The sequence below is a fragment of the Cibotium barometz genome, chromosome 62 (assembly GCF_041138505.1).
Source record: "Cibotium barometz isolate CiBa-2024 chromosome 62, ASM4113850v1, whole genome shotgun sequence".
NCBI lineage: Eukaryota > Viridiplantae > Streptophyta > Polypodiopsida > Cyatheales > Cibotiaceae > Cibotium > Cibotium barometz.
In genome coordinates, this window is record NC_141107.1 from 15,929,732 (window position 1) to 15,946,753 (window position 17,022).

A 17,022-nucleotide genomic window follows, 5' to 3' on the forward strand; every position below is an offset into this window, starting at 1 on the left:
CTAGCTTAGTTCTCAACTCATCTGGCACATGCACATATGCAATGCATCCAAAGACTTTCAGATGGGACAAATCAGGTTTTCTGCCAGTAAACCTCTCCTCTGGAGTTACATCATGTATGGCTGCAGTTGGAGTCCTATTGACGATGTATACTGCTGTAGAAACAGCCTCGGCCCAATAGCTATGCGGCATATTTTTCTCTTCCATCAATGCTCGCGCAATCTCAGCAATGTGCCTGTTTTTTCCCTCAGCAACTCCATTTTGTTGCGAAGTGTATCTGCATGTAAACTGTCTCCGAATACCATTCTTCTTCAAAAATTCAGAGAACTCATTGGAGAAGTACTCTCCCCCTCCATCTGACCTTAGGTACTTTACATATTTCCCTGTTTGCTTTTCAACCAAAACTCTGAAATTCTGAAAGTGAGTAAACACCTCACTCTTCTCCTTCATGAAATATACCCACACTTTCCTTGTGTGGTCATCAATGAATGTCACATACCTGCAGCCTCCCATCCCATACATCTGAATGCACAACATCTAGTGCATTTCTACTCACATATCTGTTACGTGGAAATATATGCTTTGTTTGCTTTCCAAATTGGCATGCTTCACATATTCTCTGCATACCTTCCACTTTAAACTTTGGCAGCCCTGTCACAATTCCTTTTATCTACATAGACTTCATTCTCTACACATTCACATGTCCAATTCCTTTTATCTACATAGACTTCATTCTCTACACATTCACATGTCCAATTCTTTTATGCCAAATGTCTGTGTCTACAACAATTCCTGAACCATTTGCAAACATCACAGCACTCATTTCAGGCATGTCTAAATTCAACGTAAACATTCTGTCCACTCTGTTGCCTTTTGCAAACAACCAACCTGCACTTGTCTTTAAAGTCTTCAACATAACAACCATCAGGGTTAAACCGAACCTGCAAACCTTGCTCAATCATCTGGCCAACTAAAACCAGATTCTTTGTTATGTTCGGAACGTGAAGTACATCCGCAAGGTACTTCACTTTGCCATCCTACATAGACAATGGCACATCTCCAACATGGGCAATTGGATGAGTAGTGTCATCCCCTATTTCCACAAAACCTGGTCTTTCAAGGTTTTTCATCTCCTTGAACCACTCCCCATGACTTGTCATGGGGTTCGAAGCACCTGAATCCACATACCATATATCATCTTTTTGTGCTGCTTCAACATTTTCAGACATGGCATTCACGACATGCTGCATAAAAAACAACCTTTCATTATCCTCATTGTTTCTGCTTGAGGATGCATAGTTGTTCTGCTGCACTTTCCCATTTGGTGCCTCTTCATGCTCACCTTCTATGTAGTCCTAATAGCCCTTTCCCATCAGGAAATTCGTCAACTTGAACCTCCAAGCATGGAAGTTATTCTTATCAAGCTTCTCAGCCACAATCTGTGTTATGCCATCATTTGACATCTTGCCAGACACACAATTTTACCAGAAATAGCACTCTGGTTTGTCCTGCAAAAACTGCTGTATTTTCTGCAGCAGCGGTACTGTAGTACTCTCAAATGTCACAACCAGTGACTTCAATATGTATACATACACCCAATGGCAAAACTGTTGACCTCTTTGCAGAACCCACAGTGTCTGCACAACCAATCTGTCTTCCTGCAGTTCTTAAAACAGATTTTTGCAGAAAATCGATGACTTACCCGCAGTGCTCGAAGTCGCCTGCTTTCTGAAAGACGGAGGTCCAGACGCGTCCGTAATGCGTTTTCGGTCCAGAAAATTGTTATCCAATAGAACAGTGTAGTTGCCCTATAGCTTTACTCCTGCGAAGAAAGCTCCTCAATCAGAGATCGTTTGTCGGTGCCTCCCGTAGAGCTCCCGAGATAAGGGTGTAGTCACCAACACAAATAGGGAAGAGTAGTTGGAGCTCCTACCCTCGTACTGCTTCCTGTGGTTCTCTTGCTTGCAACTTAGCCCTTAGCACAAACCAGGCTCTGATACCATGAAAAGATGCAGGGGGGAAGAGAGCTTGAGCTCTTGCAAGCACACACACACTCACAAAACCCTAATAGAGAACACACAAGGTGAGAGGCTAAAAATCTTATTCTTCTTCACTCAAAACTCAACACACCATATACAAGATAAGAGTACACATAATATGAAAGGTACTCAACCAACACATACGAGGGTTCTCTATAGTGTGAACCCAACTAAATGAGCTGACGCTATAACTATGCCAGTCTCTAGAATGGCTGTCAATTATGCTCACGTTATGACTTCCACACTAAAAGGTAGATTCCAATGATTAAATTGTTGGGATCTATCTTTTAGTAGAGGGAATTCATAACTTGAGCATATCAACTCTAAATTTGTGCTACATGAATGTTACAATCGTTAGAACATACTTCCAAATTTGTTAAAGAAGGTGGTGGATTTAGAATCTAATTTTCAAGGGATTTCTAAAGGTATGTCACATGTGTGGGGTTTTTGACGTAAGATTCATAAGGTTTACCACCATGGCCCCTTTTTTCTAGAATAGTGATAAAATGGCTCATCTTAGAGGGCCCTCCAATCCAAATTTTGCATAATGTGTGTGACTTTTATAGTCCCAATGTCCATATGTAAGTATCCCTAAGCCCCATGTGCCTAGGCCCATGCCCTATATGCATATGCATCTTTAAAGTATTTCATTACAAACCCTCCCCTCCTTATAATGATTTCATCCTTGAAATAAAAGGGTGGTCGTGTGTATATAAAAGGATATATAAGGTACATATATACGAAAGACAAATGAAGAAAAGCCCTCCAAGATCAAATGGAAAGCCAAGTAATCGCGTGACTATAACCATAGATCTCATGCCACCTGGATCAAAAGACTTGTAAGTCGTATTACCCCAAGACATATATGTATTGCCACCTAGATCAAACACAAAGTGTCACTGCACCACCATTGGAAGAAGGTAATCACCAAAATGCAAGGATGCCAGGATTGAACAAAAGTCCCCAAAATGCACCACCAAGATCATGACATGAATATGTGTTTAGATAAAAAATGATTGTCACCGGACATGACATGATGCATCAATAAGCACAATACTCATAACTCATCTCCAACACAACCAAAAGTTAATGTCCCACAAACTATATCTGTATAAATGCATAGGCATCCATGAGCATCACAAAAGAATGTCTCATAATCGAAATCAATGCATGGATCAAAAACTGATGTATCATGATGGCATGCCTCATCATCTAGCCCAAAATTATCCATAGAGCATCCACCATAAATAAACATGAATACCTCATAGAGACATGATCAACATCATCATGAGAGCATCTATGGGCATCAAAGAAGAATGCCTTATAACAATCTGAATCATACTAAACCATCGGCAAACCCATGCTATAAGCAAATGAACCATCAGGCAACTCAATCAAGACATGGTCCACATAAACATGATCCATAGCATGCATATCCATAGAAGCATAATCTATATCATCAATCACATGCATACTAACATCACCAATGTTATCACCAATATAAGTAGCATGTGTTGCATCCTTAACATGTACACAACCATAGTCCACATCATCAAATGCATCCCTCTAAACATTAGCATAGACATAAGTAGCATGTGTTGCATCCTTAACATGTACACAACCATAGTCCACATCATCAAATGCATCCCTCTAAACATTAGCATAGACATAGGTAGATGTGATATCATCATCATGCTAAGTACACCTACCTCTCCAATGAGGTTTGACCTTTGTGAACTAACCTCCATCCTACCACAAGATACCTAGTTATCCGAATACATAAGTGGCACCTTAGTGAATACCACTCCTAGGGAACCTACAAGAATGTATGATCATAGCCAAATCCTGACTACCCAAACAATTATGATCCCTAGAAGAGTAACTTGTCATATCCAACATAAGAAACTCTGGCGTATGCTCCTTGTGGCTCATATCATCTATTAAATACTCATGTGCATCTAACGCATCCACGTGATCCCTAGGAAGGTGGGTACACATTATGGCCATAACATCACCCACAATGCTTGGTGTTATGACTACCCCCTTGAGATCTTGCCTACATGATCTAACTCACACACATAATACCACATACATCATCATCATGTGCATATGTGTCATCATCATCATCTTGTGTATCATCATGTTCACGTGTATCATCGTGTGGGGTTGGGTGTGTGTGATACATCATTAACATCATCATCTGAATTTATATCCGACGTGAATTTATCACTAAAGGAGTGCGTATATGAGTAGTTATGCTATTATGTGTTTTCTACATTATACATGAATTTCTAACTTAATTAATTCTGCCCTAATAGGGCTAGAAGAACACGTGAATTCATCATTGAAGGAGAGTGTATATGAGCCGTTATGCAACTGTGTGTTTTCTATGTTGTAGAGGAATTGCCGACTTATCTCGTTGAATCGTAATCATAGAAACACAAGAGTGTAAGACACTCGTGCAAGTCACCAAAAGAAGCATTATCTCATGTAAACAATGTTGAACCATCCGTGGCAACAATGAATCAATGAAATCATCATGTGTGGACCATCTGTATGTACATCCACCTCATCAAACAAATGCCTCAAGTGGCTAGGCATCAAACCCTCAAGCTTAAACATTCAACCATGGCATGAGTATGCCACCTCATCATAGCACAAAGTCAATGAATGAGGATCTAGATGTCTAAGCCTCAAAGTTCCAAAGGTATGTGCGAACTCGGAAAAAGATATGTAATCCATGACACGTAAAATGGTAAGTTGTTCAAATAGTGATGAGTGTGTAGCCATGATGATAATGCATGAGTAACAGATCTCCCAATATGAGATTAAAGATCGTATCAAAATGATGTCGATAATGATGAGAGCTCATGCCATGTGACGATCATAAGAAGGATATAAATAATAGCCCATGGTCTGATGGTGTGAACCACCACCAAGAATGCTCACAATATGAAAGTAAAAATAATGCTAAACTTATGAAATTTAATTTAAATATAAGGCTAAACTTATAAAATTTAAGGAGATTAAAGTGTTATCTAATATGAATCTATGAAATTATTTTTGGCTAAATTTGAGCAAGGAAAGATCCAATTTAAATGTGAAAGTAAATAGAATGTAAATATAAAACTTAATTTAGATGTGAAAGTAAATATAATGCTAAACTTATGAAATTTAAGGAGATTAAAGTGTTATCATATAAGTGTAGGATTTTGTTTTTTTGCTAAATTTGAGCAAGGGAAGATCCAATTTCACCCCTACCACATGAAAAATATATTATCCCTCTCCACCTCATCCTCCTTCTCCCCCTTTAGTTTAGAAATCCCCTGAACCACCCCATCCTCCCCCACTCCTCATGATCCTCCTCCACCTCATCCGCCTTATCTTATTTTAGTTTAGAGAATCCACATGAGGCACCCCATCCTCCCCCATTCCTTAATGTAGATAAACAACTTTTGTATGTTATCTATCCATAAGATTATTTGCACCTTTCATCAAGCTCTTGCAACTTTTGTCATAGATGGTTGTTTTTACCTCCCTCATTGACCATCTTAACCTAGCCTAGTGTAGACTGCTCTACATTGGTAAGCATAGACTAAACTTAAGAAAATTCTAGAAATTATTTTAGAAATCCTAGAAATTGGTATTTTTGAAATATCAATTATATTTTGGTAAATTTTATTGCTAAAATTTCCTGAAATTTTTTAGATTTGGAGTGCCATAAGATAGAATTTGGTGGATTTCTAAATTAGTAAATTTTGAGGCCCTAGAAAAATAGAAAAATTAGGAAAAAAATCATGATAATTTTTTTTCTTGAGAATTTAATATTTTCGGGGGTTATTTAGTGTACTGACGTACATTTTTACGTGTCGACATTAGATAGATATGGGTTATTGCATATAATTAATTCGAGTGTACGTCGTATTTATAGTTATTGCATATAATTAATGCGAGTGTGCCTCGTATTTGTACTTATTTTCATTTGGATTAATTCTAAATGGTGTTTTTATGATTTTTTAATGAGTCACTAAATGCTAGTTCAAGCATTTTTTTCTTATGTGCAGTTAGTTCTAGCGAATTGATTTGCTAGATCATTTTGGTCAAGGGTGGTCAAGAGAAGTGTAAATCGTGTTTTTTGAAGAACATTATTACTATGGCTCATATTGACTTCTCAATCAATGATAATGTCGATGATGAGATGAGTGATCATCCCAACTCAGGTAGGAAAGATCTTAAATTCTAAGTTGAAGAAGAGGAAGTTGTTCGAAAGAGAGAATTTATGGAAGTGATAGAGCGTCTAGAAGCAACTATTGCCAAATGCCATGACGAGATGGAATCACTAAGGATGCAGATCTTGACTTTGTAAAAGGCTCTTTTAGCAGTGTTTCCTACTCCTACCAAAACAATTGCTTCGTCTTTTGCACCAAAGGTGTATGGCGGTGAGAAAAAGGAGAAGACTCAGGAATGTATAGATGCCTGGCTCAATGGGTGGACTACACACTTTGTCTTTCATCCATTCACTGATGCGCAAAAGCTGCAGATGGCGCAAGGGTTATTGAAGGGGAAGGCATTAACTTGGTGGGAAAGGATCTCAAACAAGATTCCATTCCTACCACTTGGCAAAGTTTCGAGGAAGCTTTTAAAAAAGAGTTTGTCCATCCAAAGGATGAATTCGAAATAATTGCCAAGCTTGTTAAAAATAACATGGGAAATCAGTCTTTTGACAATTATGTGCAAAAGTTTAGACAATTGCCAAAGCCAAGTCTGATGATCATACCTTGTGTGGGATTTTCATCAATGGTTTAGCTCGTGACTATCAGTACGAGGTTTAAAAAAATGCAAGGTCAAAATGGCTAAGGATGCTATTCAGGTAGCTCAGGTTTTTCATAAGAATATGGTCAGCGCCAACACTTCAAAACCATCATCTAATGAAAAGAAATCCACATTCATGTTTTCAAATAGTGGACAAAAAAGAAAGTTGGTTTTCACACCAAAACCAAAAAAATCTGACAACGCCAAGAGCGCAAGAATTAGAGATTTGTGAGCAGGGATAATATCACATGTTTCAAATGCAAGAAAAAGGGACACACGAAGAAATTTTATCCTTTAAATGGAGCTACAACACCTTCGGCGCCTGGACACCAAAGAAGTTTATACCAAAGAAATCTATGCACATTACAGAACTTCAGAAAGTCAATATTTTACGCATCTTGAAGGAAGCCAATGCCCAAATTGTACTTTCAGTATAAAGACGTTTTTGGTCCAAACAAATTATTTCGTGTTTATGGATCAATAAATGGACATCAGGTTCATATTTTGTTTGATCCTAGTAGTACTCACAATTTTATTGACAACATTGTGGTACAGAAGATGAAGCTAGAAACCACACAAAATGATCACATATACAAGGTCAAGATGGCTGGAGGACAAGTCTGAGACAAGCAAGTATCAAAACTACTGTTAAACATCCAGCTTTACTCAGATAAACGTGATTTTCATGTCATGAGCTTGGGTCATGTGAACATCATTTTAGGGATGAAATGGTTTCATCGAAAAAAAAGAATTTTTATGTTGATTGGGTCAAAAATTTGATGTCTTTCCATCATAATAGAAACCTTGTTACTCTTAATAAGGGAAACATTGTTATACCCAAGGAAACTTTCATTAATGATCTTGAGTCAATGGAAATTATTTTCAACTATGAACTTTTCCAAGTGGTTATGGATCCAGTGTCTTCTTGTGTTCGTTTTGATATAAACATTGTTTCTTTAGATGTTTGGGAAAGTAAAGTGTTAAATGTCATTAAGAGCAAATTTCAAGATGTATTTCTTGATGAGCTATCTCATGGATTACCTCCTAAATGAGAGGTGGACCATAAAATTGAGCTAGTACCAAGGGAAGTACCTGTTAGTATTCCTCCATATCAGCTTAGCTAGACTGAGGAAGACAAGGTAGCCAAGCAACTAGCTGAATACTTGAGGATGGATCAGATTAGACCAGATAAGTCTCCTTGGGGTGCACTAGTTCTCCTGTGGTGGTTAAGAAAAAAGATCAAGATACCTGGCGGATGTGTATAGATTACAAATATCTTAAACAAGGTTACAATTAAGAACAAATACCCATTGCCTAAATCAAACGATCTTATTGATAAGTTGCAAGGAGCTAAGTATTTCACAAAGCTTGATTTGCAAACCGATTATCATCAGATCCATATTGTACAGGAAGGACACGTTATGGCCATTATGAATTTTTAGTGTTACCCTTTGGTCTCACTAATGCACCAACAACTTTCCAACATATGATGTATGATATATTTCAGGATCTGTTAGAAAAATGCATGGTGGTTTTCTTAGATGATATTTTGATATACAGTAAAACTTTGGTTGAGCATGAGAATCATCTTAAAGAGGTTCTAGGAAGGCTCAAGAAGGAGAAACTCTATTGTAAGTTATCTAAGTGTGATTTCTGATTTCTTCAAAAAGGAATTGTTATACTTGGGTCATAAGATCTCTCGAGATCGCCTAAGTATAGATTTAGATCGGATCCAAAAGGTTTTAGAATGGCCAGTTCCGTATACGGTCAAGCAATCAAGATCTTTCTTAGGTTTCGTGGTATTTCTCTAGAAATCTGTCAAAGATTATTCAAAGTTGACAGTTCCTTTTACCAACCTTCTTAAGGGTAAAAATAAGAAGTCTAATTCTCCGATTGAGTGGAATGAGAAGCTACAAGGAACTTTTGATACTTTGAAAAATAAAGTTTCAAGATGCTCCTATGTTAGCCTTGTCAAATCCTAGCAGGCCTTACATCGTTTAGACTGATGCTAGTGATTTTGCGGTAGGTGCAGCTTTGTTCCAGGATGTGAAGGATGTGGCCTTCGAGAGTAAGAAACTCAATGATGCACATACTAGGTACCCAATACAAGAGAGAATTATATGGCACGATCATTTATGCTTTAAAGGCATGGAGACAGTATCTCTATGGGTCTCAATTTATGGTCTTGATAGATCACCAGTCTTTACAATACATTTGTGATCAACCAAACTTAAAAGGTAGAAAAGTCAGATGGGCTGAGTTGATGTTGCAGGACTTTGATTTTATGATGATTAAATACAGGAAAGGTAGCTTGAATTGCATTGCTATTGCGTTGAGACAAATTGGTGAAGTTAATGAACTTAGCTTCACAAAAATTACTTCTAACTTGTACAATTCACTCAGGGAAAAATGTAGTATAGATATTTTCTTTAGAAAATATTAGAATTTAGCAAAATCGGAGTCCACAACTCTCTGAGGTAGATCAAAACCTGGTGAATGAAGGAAAAGCCAACCAATTTGTTATTCAAAATGGTCTTTTATTTTGAAATGATAAGGTTTGTGTGCCGAATGTGCTAGAAATTAAACTGAGAATCCTATTTGAGTGCCATGATGCACCACATCAGGACAGGATATCTTGGCATACAGCGTACCTTGGCTTTGGTTAGAAGGACATTTTATTGGTGGCCAAAAATGAAAGATTTTATTTAGAGTTATGTGGTTCAATGTCATCAATGTCATTAAACTGAGAATCCTATTTGAGTGCCATGATGCACCACATCAGGGCAGGATATCTTGGCATACAGCGTACCTTGGCTTTGGTTAGAAGGACATTTTATTGGTGGCCAAAAATGAAAGATTTTATTTAGAGTTATGTGGTTCAATGTCATCAATGTCAGATAAACAAGGCTAAATGCCTTAAATCTGCTGCATTATTACATCCTTTGGATATTCCATCTCGAAAGTACGTAAGTATTTTCGTGGATTTCATTACAAGACTTCCACGTACCAGCAAGGGTCACGATGCCATTTGGGTAGTCGTGGATAGATTGACAAAGATGGCTAGGTTTTTACCCACCACAAAGACAGCAGTTAAAGCGTCAAAATTGGCTTACCAATTTGTTGAGCAACTGTTTAGATTCTATGGTCTACCTTCTAATATTATAAGTGATCGCTCGGGACTCTAATTTCATGGCTCATTGGCAGGAAGTTTTTATGAAATTGGAAACTACTTTGAGTATGAGTTCCTCTGATCACCCGCAGTAGTCTGATGGGCAAATAGAGCGTGTGAATCAGATTGTAAAGAATATACTTCGTTCATATGTCTTCTGGAAAACCATCGAGTTGGGAAAAATATCTTTCAATGATGGAATTTCCCTATAACAGTTCTAAGCATATGGAAACTGGCTATAGTTCGTTCATGCTTATGTATGGGTATCAACCCAGGGTACCTATTGATGTCAGTCTTAAGGATATTGAGCTTGATTCTATTGGATTTCTTATGTGATATGCAGGAAATGCTAACCCAAGCTCAAGATTCTATTAAGAGTGCTCAGGATAGAGCACGGTATTATGCTAATATAGGGAATGCTCACCTTGGTCTTTTGAGCCAGGAGCGTTGGTTTTTTTGAAAGTTCCTAAAGATTCTCAGACTTTGTCAACAAGAAAGTGCTCAAAATTATCTCCTAGATATTGTGGTCCATTTCGAGTTATACGTTGGATTTGCATGGTTGCGTATATGAGCTAAAACTACCTCCACATGTCAGAATTCATCCAATCTTTCATGTCAGTAGATTGAAAGAGAATCTGGGAGGTGAGGATAACACGATTACTCCTCAAGAACTCGTTGAAGTTAAAACTTTATCCTATGTCCCACATGAACCTGAAAAGATACTTGAATTCGATGAAAGGAAACTTCGTGGTCACTTAATTCCCTGAGGTTAAAATTAAGTGGAAAGACACGAAAATTGAGGATTCGACTTGGGAGTCAGTTAAGAACGTTCAGTGCAGGTTTCCTTCTTTTCATTGTTGCAAGAGTGCAATGTTTTGAGAGAGGGGGAGTATGTTATGTGCACATTATATGTGCATATTCTAGGAGGCTAACCCACCCTAGGCATGTGATGTTTATGCATAGTGATTATCTAGAGAGATCTTTAGGGTTTTAACAATGGTATCCACTTTTTAGGTCGAAAACACCATGGCTCCGTTTAGCCTCTCTGGGCCTCTCTAAGATATAATCAATCCGAGGCATTGTTAATTTGCTTTTAACTATCAGCTTATTCAGAGCACAATAGTCCACACAAGATCTTGAAGATACATCCTTTTTCTTGGCAAAAAGGTTCCTGTGTATTTTAAATGATAACTAATGCCTATTTCAGACTCTGAAAGGTGAGATATATGATGTGGGAAGAAGTTGACTTGTTGAGACGACCAAGTTAGCATGGTCTTTTCCTTCGTAGTGTAATTGTGCAATCCCATTCTTACCATCTCATGTATTTTTCAATCACAACTAGTGCCTATTTCAGAAGGTTTGTTAAAAGAAAACAAGCTCAAGTATTGTAGAGCATCCTTGAGCCATTTATGTTTTATAGGAATTGTAAAACAGGAAAATTGTAAAAATAGGAGAATCAAGCTTTAGATTTTTTAGAGAAGTAATTTGTCAAGTATAATAAAGTGGAGATTCAAGCCCTCATCGAGTTTGATATCAAGAGCGTTGCGAGATTGGAGCTGCTCTCTACAAGGCATTATAAAAGAGGAGCCTTTCAAGCGATGGTGGTCTTCAGCTGATCTGCAGTGCATCGAAGAGCTGCGCGACGAGTAGAAACAATCTGGAGCGCAAAGCACGTCAAGCAGAGAGGAAGCGTAGCACGGCCTAAATACTCAAGGGCCTCAAGCGCAGTTGTGCAAAGCCATTTGGGTTTTTTTTTAGAGGTTTACATGGAACAACCTCAAGGGGATGCACATCTGCATCATCCAACACTTTTGCAAATTAAAGAAAGCTTTATATTATGGATTAAAGCAAAGAAATATTGCCTTCTACAACATTTACAAAGAAGCAATATTATAATTTTGGTGCTTTATTTGGATGATCCTATTTTGACAAGAAATGATGAAGCACAAAATGCAAAAGCAAAAGCACAACTTTGCCAAAATTTCAACATGAAAGCTAAGATATTTTATTGGAGTGGAAATAATCAAAGGAGAAAAAGCAAATGTGCTTTCACAAAGAAAGTATACCATGGACATGTTGGAACAATATGGTTTGAGAGATTGTAAACCTATACGTACATTAAAGTGGACGAAGGATCGCTGATATTTGAAGATGAAGCCTTTTATAGGCAAGTTGTGAGAAAACTCGTTTATCTCACAATTGCTGTAAGATTCCTCCTCAGCCTGAATAATGAATAAGCTTTACTTCAATCCCCTGTAATCATTTCCTATTTTTGAATACAAGAAAATATTATAGTTTCTTGTTTTTGCCTAGACATATGAAAAATTCTAGAGAGGTAATTCAATATTGAGATATTTTTGACAAACAAATTCTCCTAAAATCAAAAATATATTTTCCTAAAACAAAAGTTTAAATAAATTCTCTAAGGTGCATTAAGAATCAATTTGAGTTAATGCTTACATATAGGATGAAGAGTTGACTGAGTACAAGGTATATTAGTTAAAAATTATGAGATATTACTAAAAAAATGAGATATTGTGGAGGAATGATGAATTTTTGACACCTTGGTAAGGAGGGGGAGACCTTTGAGGTAGGCGCCTCCTTCACATGTGTGGGGGGGAGGTTTAATTCAAAAATATTAAGATATTATTATCTCTTCTCTCTCCTGAATCAAACTAGATCAAAATGGGAGCTAAACTGGTCTAAATCTTATCCAAATTCAACCAAACTAAAACAGGAAAATTCTAGAACTTAGTTGAACTCAGTTAATGGCCTCCCTCACCTATAAAAAGACCCTCATTCTTTTGTATTCTCATCTATGAACTAGACCATGCCAGTATTACATTAAAATAAGTATATTTTCTATTATCCCTTTAAAATCCTCTACATTTTGGAGAGATTGGAGCTTCTCTCTCTCTTCAACCATCCTTGGAGCCTTCCTCTCAACATACTAACCAATTGATTGGTTGGGGGCTTCCTTCTAAGAGAAACAAGCAAGCAAGCAAGCAAAATCAAGAGGTAAGATATAATTTCATGGTTTTTCTCTAATATTCTCAATGTTTTCACTTCTCAATCCCTCTCAAGCTTGAGAAGTTTCAAATGGATTGTTTTCAATGCAAATTAAGATTTCTAAAGAATTATAATGATTAATCACAAAAAGTTTATCTTTATGCTTAATTTAGGATGTTTTTATGTATATCTCTCTTCTCCCAAAAGAATGGTCATTCCTATGACCAATTCTCTATTCAAATGATGCTTCTCATTGATAAATTCTCAATTCAAAAATCAAACTCTATGCTAGTTAAGCTAGAGGTTAAAGAAATGGCTTTTTAATGCTTATATAATAATAAAATTATGATAAACTTATGATTTAATTCCATAAATTGGATTTAGGTCTAAATGATAGTTATTCTATCATAATAGTATTATAAAGTCTTATTCTTTTCCAAAATATTAAAAATTATTAGTAATAACAACGGAGCTATGGTGGTAAAAAAATTAAGAAATTAATACATAACTCATTTTTATGCATAATGTGAAAAGAGGACTTCCTACCATATTCTAGGATTGGTCATCCTATGCTAAAAGAATAATTTTCATTACATTCATGGATAACTAATTTTTAATATTTATGCGTAAATAGTTAATTAGAGAAATGAGAAATTTTTTATATTTCTATTTTTATGCAAAAAGAGAAATTTCCATGATAATGTAGATCCATGTAATTAAATGGAAAAAGAGAAAATTTGATATATTAAAATAATGAATATTTTTAGAAGAATTTTAAATAAATTTATTTTTATGCATGAGAGAATTTAAATGATAAAAGAGAAATTTTCATGGCATTTAGACATCTATCATTTAAATGGTAAAAGTGGAATTCTTGGCATAATTGAATTAATTTAAATTTTTATTAAAATTTTAAAAAAGAATTTTAGATAAATTTATGCATGAGAAAATTTATTTTATGATAAAAGAGGAATTCCCATGACATTCAAAATTCAATCATTTAAATGGTAAAAGTGAAATTCTTGATTTATTTGAATTAATGGATATTTTTATTAATTAAAAAAGAAAATTTAGATAAATTTATTTTATGATAAAAGAGGATTTTCCATGACAATTGGAATCCAATCATTAAATGAGAAAAAGAGAATTTTAAGCTTATTCAAAAAAAATGGATATTGGTATTTAGTTAAAAGAAGAATTTTTATGGTAATTAAATAGAGAAAGAATTAAATTAATTTTTGGTGACAAAAGAGAAAATTTCACCAAAATTCCACCTAGAGAATTAGGGTTGATAAATTAACTGGTAGAAAGAATATCTTTAGATATTTTATGTGGTTAAATCACTAAATTGGTATTTAGCCAAAATTAGATTAAATGGAAGAAGAGTATTTTCATTAAAATCTGATATTCTCATATAAAATCATTTCTTAATCTATTATGGTTAAGAAGGAATGAAATTCACAAAGTTGGAATTTCCTTTACGGTTAGGAGTTCAATAGATGTTTATTTGAAGGAAATCCTGAAATCAAAGCTACAACTAAACCGAATGATTTTGGTTAGACCATGATTATGAGAGGGACGGTCAGTAAACTGCTTGTCCATCTCTCGATCCGAATCAGCTCATGATCGATTCCAATTATTAATACAAAGAATAGACTATCGTTGAATTAACTAGTTTTTCCTTGACCGAAATCACCAAGAATCTAGTTGGACAGTCAGTCAAATCATGGGTAAGATTACCCTAATGAGAGATCAAGGATTCTCATTATATGAAATTGAGGATTACGAAAAAAGGGTTTTGTGGAACCAAATCTTAAACTGGGAATTTTACTTGCATAGAACCTATGTTTTCTTTTAAAGGACTGTTTTACACCAGAATGTTGGAGGAAGCATTTGGTATGTGTTTAATCTAAGAAGAGACTCGCTGCTGGCAGGCGGGGAGTCGTCGAGGGACGTCGCTTGCGGCGGCAAAGGAACCTACCGAGGTCTTAACCAACCTCGGTACGGTTAAAATGGGGCACTTCCGGTACGATGGGCACAACGGACCGACGAAGCAGACCCTAAGTGAAGTGCTAGGACACCTAAGTAAGATCCTAGAGGGTTCTGACTAGGTGATACTACACGGGCTCGCAGGTGCTACTAGGACACCCATGCATACGTCGAGGAAGATTCGGATGGACTAAAAAGAATGACTTTTGTGAATCAAATTTTGATATTGGATCTCGTTGGTTGGCCAGCTGGTCTTCAACGGAGAGTCCAGATGACATATTTTGTAATATACAATGGACTCAGAATTTTGGACGATGATGATCATTAATATTATGATTTTCATTGAAGGATTGTTTTAAAGACAGTCGATTCTCTTATAATGGCAATTTCATATTGGGTGTGTACGTGGTATGCCTACCTTAATTTTTACATGAAACGTCGGCTAGGGGGCCTGGGAACTCTTTTCCTCGATACCCGGGGAAAACATAACCAAATCCTTATAAAGGAATCCCACCAATACAATGGTCGGGCGGTTGGCTAACCCATGGGCTGGTTGGGGTAGGCTGGATTGGGGGATTCCTGTGATACCATTAAGTTACCATTAGTAACGTTAGTTAAATTAAGTCCTGAGAGAAGACCCTTGTTCTGTGGGAGGGAATCTGCGGCGGATGTGCCTCGTTAAAGGAGGAAAAAAGCGGTGATTCTATGGACCAAGTGCAAGTCTCTTCTTTGATCTGACCATGTGACTTCAGGTTCGGTCGGATCAGTTTGAATAGTTAAGACTTTGACCCATTAGATTAATTCTCCTATTCGAAGATTTTCCCTGGAGGAATCACCCGTGCCTTTCGAGCGAGGGAAGTGTTTCCAGGTTCGGTTTCGGAGGAACCGCTGGACTAGTCTCTTGTCCGGACATCCATCGGCGACGCCTCGAGTGTGGATCCCTGCCCCGCAAGCACGAGAGGCTAACACTACTTTCGCCCCCAGCGCTCGGAGGGGGCACCGGAGGGGGCAGGGATCTCATAGCTGGTATAAGAGCTTTGTTGAAAGCTAATAAGGAAAAATGAATTCTTATCAGAAATTTGAAATAAAAACTCAGAAAGAGCATTTACATATTGTATTTTCATTCCTTAAGCTTCATTAACGAAGAATTTTAATCAAAGAATTTGGTTTTATAGATGGAAGTCTGGTGTTCCCAACCTCACCCAGCCACAAGACATGACTGTGTTCGCCTTCAAGCATCTCATCTCTTCCGCTACAACTCGAATGAGTAGAGCCAGACTCGCAGGCCATTTCGAGGATCTATATTTCCCTGACCCAGCGGAGAGACGACAGCACAAGTGGTTTGCAAGGCAGTATGTCCACGCCTCTTGCCGACCAGCATGCGATGTTGAGACAGAATCTCTCATTAACCATGATTCTGATGAGGCTGAAAGTGATACATGGTGTTATTTTATATCACCCGACGCCTCGAAATTTCAGACGTTCCTGCCATATCTACAGACTCCTTAGTCGCTTTATTCCTAAGGAGAAGATAGTAGCTCCCTTGGCAGTAAGAGAACAGTACCGCCGTCTTATGCATCTCCCGAGCGAGGAGATTTTAACTTCTGGAGCCGAGTTGCTCTATGTACATATTGCAACCTGTATATAAATAAAGAAATATTTTGTGGAAAAATTTCTTGTTGTATAAGTGATTGTTTGTTAACGAATTGATAAAAGCAAAATGATTGATAAACTTCTGGATTGGTTAAGTGGGACCCAAATGTTCACAAAGATAGATCTCAAATCCAGGTACTACCAGATCAGAATCAAGGAACAGGATATCCCGAAGACAGCATTCAATACTCGCTATTGGGCATTATGAGTTCACAGTCATGCCGTTTGGATTGACTAAAGCCTAGACGACATTTAATCGTCTTATGTAGGATATTCTCAGAGAATACTTGGATGATTTTGTTCTTGTCTTCTTTGATGATATCTTGGTATACTCAAAGAATGCTGCAGATCCT